Below are 9,842 nucleotides of genomic sequence, written 5' to 3' on the forward strand. Positions count from 1 at the left end.
TAATAATGTTATAATTAAAATTTTTTAAAACTACTTATCAACATCACTCGTAAACTTCTAATGGTAATTATAATTAGATCTTAATTTAAAATATGATTCATATCAAATATGAAATATAGATAGACTCTTAATAAATTAGAATATGACTTATATAAAATATCACCGATGAACTTATAAACATAATTAGAATTGGATCTCAGTTAAATGTCTTTTTATTTTTTTTATTAGTATCGTCATATATATTAATATAATTATACTTAGAAGTCTAGTATATATAGATTAAGGATTACAATGACCATGATTAATTATTAGCCTACCAAATTTATTCTCCAATAAACAATATAAAAATTAATACTTCACATAATATTTTGTTATTACACTTACTATAATATTGAAATATAATTCTAGCAGTTTTAAGTAGTAATAATAATAATAATAATAATAATATAATATATATATAAAAGTATGAATGAGGGAGGAACATTGGGTTCCTAAAACGCTATTTCTAAGTTTATGAATTGACAAAAATATCATTACTAATCCTATTCTAATTATGATATCAATTTATTATTTTTATTATATTAATATTATAAACTTAATCTCATTCTAATTAGAAATTTGTCCTATCGTATCACTATATATATGTTTAGTTTTAATTGCTTTTGGCTATCAAGAATTTATTGTTTTTAACTATAAAAAATTTATTGCTTTTAACTATTAAAAATTGTTACATCAAGCTTTTGCTAATTTGAAATTATTGAGTTTGCAATCATGTCTTTTTCTTACGGTAAGTGTAACATTAACTCTCCTTCTATTTACAAATTAATAGAATAATTTTTATTTATAGTTCTTATAATTTATATTTATAGATTTATAGATTAACTGTAATTTTTTAGTCATGAATAATTAGAAGCTTATAAGTTTTCCCTCCTGAATAGCATTATCATGAAATATCTTAAAGAGATGGACCTTTTAATTAGGAAAATTTCAATTTTATTTATCGATTAAAATTATATAATAATTTTTAATTAGATTTATTACATTAAATTCCTTACTCATATTATTCTTATTAATTAATAAATTTTATTTCGTTATTTTTCCGTTGCTAAGATTTGACAAAGGTTCTACAACCTTTTAGAAACGGAATTTTGTTCCGTTTCTAAAATTATAACATAATTAATTTTTTCTTGCATTGCTAGAGTTGGTTCTACAAACGGATTAGCAACAGACTTTTTATCCGTTGCTAAAGTTAAAACCAAAATTAAGCCTATTTTTCACTACATATATGAAACGACCTTATCTTTTATTTTCAAAAGATTTCGAATAAAGTTTAAATTAGAAAATCTAAACAATATTATAATATTAAATTATTAGCAAAAAGGAAATTGATTGAATTAAAAACCGAATTGGAAACCATCTAAATCGAGCCGAACCGCTTAAAGAACCAAAGCAGAAATTTCTAAAAGCTGATTTGAACCAAACCCATTCTGTTTGGACCAAATCAGACTATATACCAAAAAAGAAAACTCAAAACCCTCATTCTCTCCTCTACCCATTGTCGATACCACCCGCTTCCACCACCTTCCCATTCTTCAGCCAATCGGCCATGAATTTAAACGATACTATAGTCTAAATCCATCTTCTCGACGAAAGGAGCTCTATTGTAGCCTTAGATTGTGCAATTGAGATCTTGGATAGGAAAAGTTGAGTTCAGAACAATTCGGTGCTGCAGCGACACGTTTTTCGACAATTCTCGCCGATGCCGGCGAAGATAGTGTACAAGGAGACCTTCGATCGACTCCTCTCTTCCAAGTGAGCTTTTCCCCCCCCACCAATTCCAGTGACGAAGATTGGATGACGGAACCGGCATGGATGGCAGTGGCGAAGCCACTGTCGAGGCCATTTTCGGCCAAATAAGACATACACAGTTTAAATTAGTCATGGATTCTGAGTCCCCTTGAGATTTCGAGCATTTTGGTTTATCTATTGCTCAGCTCCGGCAATAATCAATTTTCTGCCCACCGTGTACCACCGCCATCGGTGGCATTCCGATGATCGGCCGTCGAGACTCCGACGAAGCCATTGAAGAAAGAATTCTTATCTTGATTGGGGTAATGCAATGGTGTTAATGAAATTTCTATCGGTGAGCCCTAAGGCTTCGATACTAAATTTTCGATAATATTTGGTCTACAGTTTATTGATCTAATTTCATTGTTTCAATTTAGTTAAACTAGATGTATAACGTTGGCTTAGCTGAGTTAGTTGATCGATTCACCTAAATCAAAGGCAAAGTTAGATTAAAATCCGATATCAAGATATCTAGTTATTGTTTTGGTGAGTATCCACTTATTATAATGTTACGTAAATAATGAAGGATGGGTTTTGATAAAAGTTAATGCCCGATGGATGGGCTGTATATTGAATTGTGCCTTTGATACACGATTGACAGCTATCTTGATTTATAAGAGAGATGCTGCTGGATTTTCAATAAAATGCTTAATAACAGATTAAAATAATTATATCATTGGAAATAAGTGACTAATAAAATTAATAGTACTCGTGTTACCAATACCATTATTCTTATTCTTATTATTATTATTAGTATTATTACTATTACCCTTAAGCATTAATTGCCAAGAGAACCATAAAATTGATTAAGTATCAATTAGAGTAAATAAGTAGAAGAAAGAATTATAGTTGTGTAGCTAATAAACTAAATAAGCAGGCATAACGGCTATAATTAGCTAATGAATAAGAATTAAATTTCTTAAAGTAAAATTCTTACTTAAAATTCTCTTTCTACATGCTTATAACGTTCCAGAATGACCAAACAAAAGCTGGAAGGAAGCAGCAATAAAGATAGTCTTGTTAAGGATAATAAAGAACTGTGAGTAGAGTTAGATAATATGCATCGCTCATGCATTTTACATTCGTACACACATAAATAATATTATATCTATGTGAAGCACGCATACATTTAGAAATACCATATAGCTATGTATGACATGAGCAGCATTGAAGATATATATACTTATATATTGAAGTATATGGAGATGTTGGACATTGTACACTGTATGAATGATATGCAATTTTGTGATTGGACGTGAATTACTTGTGGTGTGCCATGGAATTAGAATGGTGTCGGTCACCCTAGAGTGAGAGCACGAGCATGGTAAGAATACCGTCAGTGGGCTGTAAGCGGGTGGAGTGGCGCCCCCCTTGTGTACTCTGTAATTTGATGCGCATCGATGATAAAAGAAAAAGGAAAAAGAAAAAGAAAGAAAAGTAACAAAAAGGAAAAGAAAAGGAAAGAAAAGAGAAATAGACGGACGCAGTCCGTCCAAGGGGGGTGGGCTCCCTGAGTGCACTTGACACAAGGGTCATGGATTATTTTTTCAGAAATTACTTTAAAGCATGCTTTAGGGGGTGAGTATGATCCTTGTTTATAATGGGTGATTCCACAGACTAATGTCCACTGTTTGATTACTTGAATTATTGTGACTTGTTTGATGAGTATGCATTCATACTTGCTTGCTCACTCATAGTTAGTCGGAGGGCTACTAATTGTATAACTTGATTATCATATGTGTGACTATATGGGTTGAGAGGGTTATCTAACCCTACTCATTGAGTTTGGTGCTCAACCCTGCCTCCTTATTTTTCCAAGTAACTGAAGGAAATAAGAACCCTATGGATCCTAATGAGTTAATATGCAAATAAAAGGAAATATTAATAGTTGTGTTAAGTATGTAAATGTAAAAGATTATAGATTATAGTGTTCCGCAATTGTATTCCAAATGGGTTGTAATTGAATAATGTGGATATATGTATTACTTATATAATTTTGTATTTTCAATACGTTTGTGCAGAATCGAATCGAGCCTTGATTATAAGAATATGGTTTTTGGGCTTGAAGCGATAATGGTGAAAAGATAGAGCTTAACTGATTTAGGCTTACTACGGGCCTAGGAGGCCTTAAGGCCACCTTGGCTCTAGTTCCGGTCCGGCCTACGGTTTTGGGTCGTGAAAAAGATGGTATCAGAGCATAAGTTGGGCCTTAGGAATCAATTGCGAAACTTTAGGAATGGTGTATAAAACTCTTATGCTCCTATGTTAGGATCAACCGTAGCCAACAAAGGAGAGGTACTCTGGATTGGAAACTGTTTTGTTGCAGGAGGATGCACTGTGCACTAAAGCGATTGTAGATCCATGATTGCATAGAAATAAGAAAAATGAAATGGTGAAACTTAATAGTATTTATAAATAATTAATATTTTAAGGTCTCCCCATTAAGCTTTGGAGGCACAGGAGGAAATTGGAAGAAGTGTGGTGGCTTGATTAACCAGTGCACTCACTCTAATGAGAATTGTGCTCTTAACTGATGGATTTTGGAAAAAAGAATGGTTTGAGCAAAAGCTTGTCCATGAAATAAACAAGATAAATATTATTACTGCTGGGTAGAAGGGAAGAATAAGTACGTATGTGAACAATAGGAATTTTCATTAATTATTGAATATGTTTTGAGTATTATGATAAATAGTTAGAAATAAGTACATATATAGAATCCATCATGATGATACGAATGTCCAAAAATTTGGAATCAGTGAATGATTGTTATATTGAAGTGTCTAGATGATATCCTATGAATATACACCTAAAATTATATAGCAATTCCCTTTGTAGCTCATCGGGTTTCTTCAGTTGGATGTGCCCTGAATTTAAATTTAAAGGAGAAGACACTTTTCAACTATAACCTGTTTGATTCAAAAAAAAAAAAATTTCATAATATCTTCACATTTCCTTTTGTAACCTTGAATGATATTTGGTTTGACTATTTTCTTTTAAGTTGAACTTGAATGTATTTTCAAATTCTAATAATTAATATTATTACTATGATTTTTTAGTTAAACCCTTTTGGGATTTAATTTTCGTTAAATATTTAATACTTTAAAGTATAAAATAGGAAATTTTGAAATTGTAAATTGACTTTAATCTTTAGAATGTAACGTTATATCTCAATTTCTTTTTGTTACTTTGAAACCCAGCTTACTTGATTTAAAAAAAGTTATTCAAGACCAAATCTCACAAGATCTTAGGAAAAAGATTTTGACGTTCGAAGTAATTGTTACTTCTTGACTTGGTGAACAATTGGTAATTAAAAAGAAGGCCCTGAAAGTGGAGGGATAGCTTTAAATGATTTAAGCCTGATATGTTTACCTATTTGAAAGTTCTTATGACTCTTTGGATTAAAAGTTTTCTAAAATCTAGTTTCTTTTTAATAAGATGTCATACTTTCAAATTACTATAGAATGATTTAACATATATATTTAGGTCACTCGGCTTGAGCATTAAATTACGATTGCACTTTTCAATTAAAATTTCAAGTTCTGGATAATGATAATTTTCTTAGGTTATATGTTAAATTAAAAATAAACTTGATGGGAGAAGTGGTTTTAATATGCATTGATTAAAAAAAAAAAATTTTACATGTTATTATGGCCATATCCTTTGATTCAATTACTTGGTCTCAATGACGTCGTAATTTGAAAATACTATTTTCATTGAATTTTGAGGGCACATCAAATGTAAGAACTATTGAGGAGTTAGGAGACAAATAGAAAGTCAAGGACTTAGTAGAAAAGATTTTTAATAGTCAATGAACATCAATAGTTATGAAATGGTTAAATATAATAATTCTTGATGGAATTTCAACGAATGGGTGTTACCCCTCCGAAACACTTCTGGTGTCACCAATTAGTGGTAGTTTGAGCATAGAACTATTTAATTTATGAATCCAGTTTATCAATCAGAATGGGTATCTCTTGGCACCATCATGGTATGAAATATGTGAGGAAAGACCCCAATGATGAGTATAATTGCGATATTGACCCCCTCTTTAAGGAGGAACTGTCTGGGAGCTACTCAGTAGTTTTAAAGATTAATGTAGGGTATGAAACAATATAAAAGTTAGATCAAGTATTTCGTGTACAAATAATAGAAGTATTGTGTTAGGGTTAAGATGAAGTCAATACCACTATATAGTAGTAACTTCTGTAATGATCGTGTAATGTAATATTATGAAGATGAAGTTAAGTTTTATAAGGTAACCTTATTATAAGAGTTTAGAAAACAAGGGTCTAATCATTGTTAATGAGTTATTACATGTTTAAATATACTTCGTACGTAACCAAATAATGAAATAAGGGCCCTATGAGACAAGTTAAGCTAGAGACTGGCCATCAAACAACCGCTTACATTAAGCATAAAGGCTGAAAGAATATTCTAGTTTTGGACATAGTAAGAAGTGACGGAGCACAAGTGAGTAATAAAAGTGATAAGAAAAGATTATAATAAATTGAATTCAAACTACTTTGCCCTAGTAAGGTTAAGGGATAATAATTGAGGTTAATGGGTTTGTGCAAGTAATAATTACCTTAATAGTGGAAAAGTGAACTCTTACAGAATCTTAATCGTCCTAAAAGGGTATCACAGATAAGAACCCAATCCAGATCAGTTACCTTACACATTGAAGCATTACCCTTGTCAGTTAATTATTAACAGAGATCAAGGTAATATAGTAGGGACATGATGATAAAAGTATATTTCATCCATGTTTACATATATATAGTTCATAAGAAAGTAGTAGAGGTACCCCTATTAAATGCCTTGACGAAAGAGCAATGATGGAATTTCATCCATCCTTGCATGTACGTGTATCTCTTTTGGGTGAGTAATTGAGAATATTTCTCCACTAAGTGATGTGACACTTGATGCATGGAAAGAAGTAAAGAGCGTGATAGTGGCAAGGATAAATTGAATCAAGATAAAAAAAAGATGAAAGTACTATTGAGCTTGGTTACTCTGTGGGAAAAAGTCTAGTCTAATTTGAAGTCAAACATTATTATAGGAAGGGTGAGTCCCTTACTAATTGAGGTGAAATATTGAAGAAGATGTTCTTAATTATATGAAGTAAATATAGCGAACTATAAGACTATTTTGGAAAAATTATTTATTCTCAATTGTTCTATAAATGTGGAGTTAATTATAACTCGTTTTGTAAGAAGATTGTAACACCCACCGCCCGATCCCGAAAGACCTGACGGTGGATGCCACATTCGGTGCCGGAGGCACCGTCCTAACCTACATATAAACCATACAATCATATTATGAATTAGAAGTGACTTAGTATTCATAAGTTTAGCAAGTAATAATATTTTGTTTTGAAAATGATGTGGGAGAATCCTACAGAAAAACTGCAAGAGTTTCCCCTAAAAATAGAAGTTGCCAAACATATGAATACAAAGCACTCCCAAATTCAAACTCCAAACCCCATCAAACTCCAATAACAACACAAGAGCACTTCTATCATTTCATAACTCCATAGTTCCTCAATAACATTATAATATTCATCACTTCAATACATTCATTTAAATATATCAACTTCTAATGTTCTAACCATTAAATAAGTCCAAGTTTATCTCCCAATATATATACACCAAAATAATTTACAATAACATGCTTAAGTTATAAATGAAATAATACAGTCTCCAAAAATGTAATACTTATACATGCCATAATTTTTAGTTACAGAAAAACACTAAGTAACTACCAAAATATCTCTTCAGCTCTGATGCTACTCTTCAGGTCTTTAAGCAGCAAGCACAATCTCCAACCTGCGCGTGATAAAATCAACGCGCTGAGTATAAAACTCAGTGGTGCTCATAAAACACAACAAACCAATGTTGTGATGACAACATACTTAAAAAAATCATTTATATACATAAAATCACTAAATTTGAACATGTATTACATATGTACACCAACACATCATGCTTTAAAAATTCATTTGATATCATAAATATATTGTGGTAAAATAAGAGTTATTAACATAATGTGATCTCATTTATTTCACTTCCTTAAAAATATTGTATAAGGGCTCACATACACTTAGGAGAAAAAGAAGCAGATAAGTTTTCATAGCTTATTCATAATGGCCTTAGGTCGCCAACCTTTTCATAACATATAGAGCGCGTCCGCCCTAACATAAGACACCCACGTGCCTAGCATATGATGATAGCTTCTTATCATAATGGCATCAAATGCCGAGCATGCTCATCATACATAATAAAATCAAATCATGCATCAAATCCACACCAAGTATATTAGAGCCCAAAAAAATTTCTCATAAAATTCATGTTCTTTAGTCTTCTCATAATAAAAACTTAATTTAAACTTAAGTAATTCATAAAAATTCTCATACTTAAACAAAATGACTTAACATAGAAAATTTCCAGCATAAAAATAACATGGACCTCTGCTGTGTTTTTAAAACATAACCGGAGCTATGGGTCTCCAAATTAAATGAAATTAGAGTCGTTAGAAAGCTAAGACAAAATCCTACAAATGTTATGAAGGGATCACAGCCCAGATCAATATGGAAGATAACAAAACAAAGCTAGGAACACAGACTGACAGACCAGACCTGATTCAGCAGAACCAAGTCCATTGTTTCTTGAATTCCTACTAAACCCCACACTCAAATTAAACCAATCCAGAACGAGCGAATTCGCAAGACACAGGGAAACAACTTTTATGAAGAACTCAGAACCTAATCTTGTCATTATAGTGGTCAAAATGGGCACTAAAGTCAGTGATGCATGTGGCCCGACACAAACAGAGTCAGTTTGGGTATTTCAGCCATAAGTTGAGTTATATATCTCCAAATTGGACACAAGAGGATGGGTTGGAAAGCTAAGAGATAGACCTACAACTTTTATGAAGAACTCAGACACAAATGGAAATTAGAAAGGATTGAAAAATGGTCCTAAAGCTCACTCAAAATCACGTTTTTCCCAAATTCAGTTTACTTTAGCCATGAAAGGAACATGAACCACAAAGATACAAGGTAGAAATGTCTACCACAACATAAATACTCATCAAACATCATCCAAGAGCATGTAATGGCAACCAAAATTCAACAAATCAATCATTTCATACAAAATCTCAAAATATACACATAATAGCATAAAGGCACAAAATCAAAATTTTGAATAAGGTAAGTGTGTTTATGAACACTAACCTTCAAAACAAGCTTTAACAAGCTTTAATCAAAGCTTCTCAAGCTTTGGTCTTGCCTTTATCCTTATTAGAAGGTTCTCCACCCTCTACATGGAAGAAACTCAAAATCAAACAAAGAAAACACATAAAAGAAGTAATTGGAGCATGATTAAGCATGTAGATGCTAAAAGCCAACTCTAAATCCAAAAATAATTCACTTATCATAAAATCACTTACTTGACCCAAGTAGGAAAATCACCAAATTCCTTGAAATTAGTCACCAAAGATTACTTCTCTAGCTTCACTCTCTAAGATTTATGCCTTAAATCAAGTTGGATGGGTGTTTACTAAGTAGGAATTGAAGAAAATGAAGAAGAAGAAGAAGAAGAAGAAGAAGGAGAAGAAAGAAATGTGTATGGAGAAGAAGAAGGCAAAAGTTGGTGCTCAATAATTGATAGTTGCTTTATTAAAGCAACTAAGGGGGTATTTTGGTCTTTTCTCCAAATTGGAGGGTATTTTGGTCTTCTCTCCAAATATTCTCCAATTAAATTCCTTCAAAATATTATTTATCTCCACAAAACTCTCTAATTTATTCCATAAAAATAATTCCTTAAATTTCCTCCATAAAAATAATTGCTCAAATTTCCTTACTTAATATAGCACCATAATGCACTATTCACTAATTATCTAAATTCTCCAAAAATATTCCTTACTTACTTTCTACCCATAAAAACCATGCATACATGCTCCAAAAATGTTAAATAAAATATAAAACATAAATAGTA

General features: G+C 31.6%; 1 long non-coding RNA gene across 1 annotated transcript; it reads right to left on the reverse strand.

The window, feature by feature from the left end:
- Nucleotides 1-7,576: 7,576 nt before the first annotated feature.
- On the reverse strand, nt 7,577-9,459 carry LOC149496952 (uncharacterized). Its single transcript, XR_016320359.1, has 3 exons — nt 9,295-9,459; nt 9,080-9,164; nt 7,577-7,673 (listed from the first exon to the last, which is right to left on the reverse strand). It is a non-coding gene; the product is annotated as an uncharacterized LOC149496952 (long non-coding RNA).
- Nucleotides 9,460-9,842: the final 383 nt, after the last annotated feature.

The sequence above is a fragment of the Jatropha curcas genome, chromosome 4 (genome assembly GCF_041381405.1).
Source record: "Jatropha curcas cultivar XTBG-Jc1 chromosome 4, XTBG_Jcur_1.0, whole genome shotgun sequence".
Lineage (NCBI taxonomy): Eukaryota > Viridiplantae > Streptophyta > Magnoliopsida > Malpighiales > Euphorbiaceae > Jatropha > Jatropha curcas.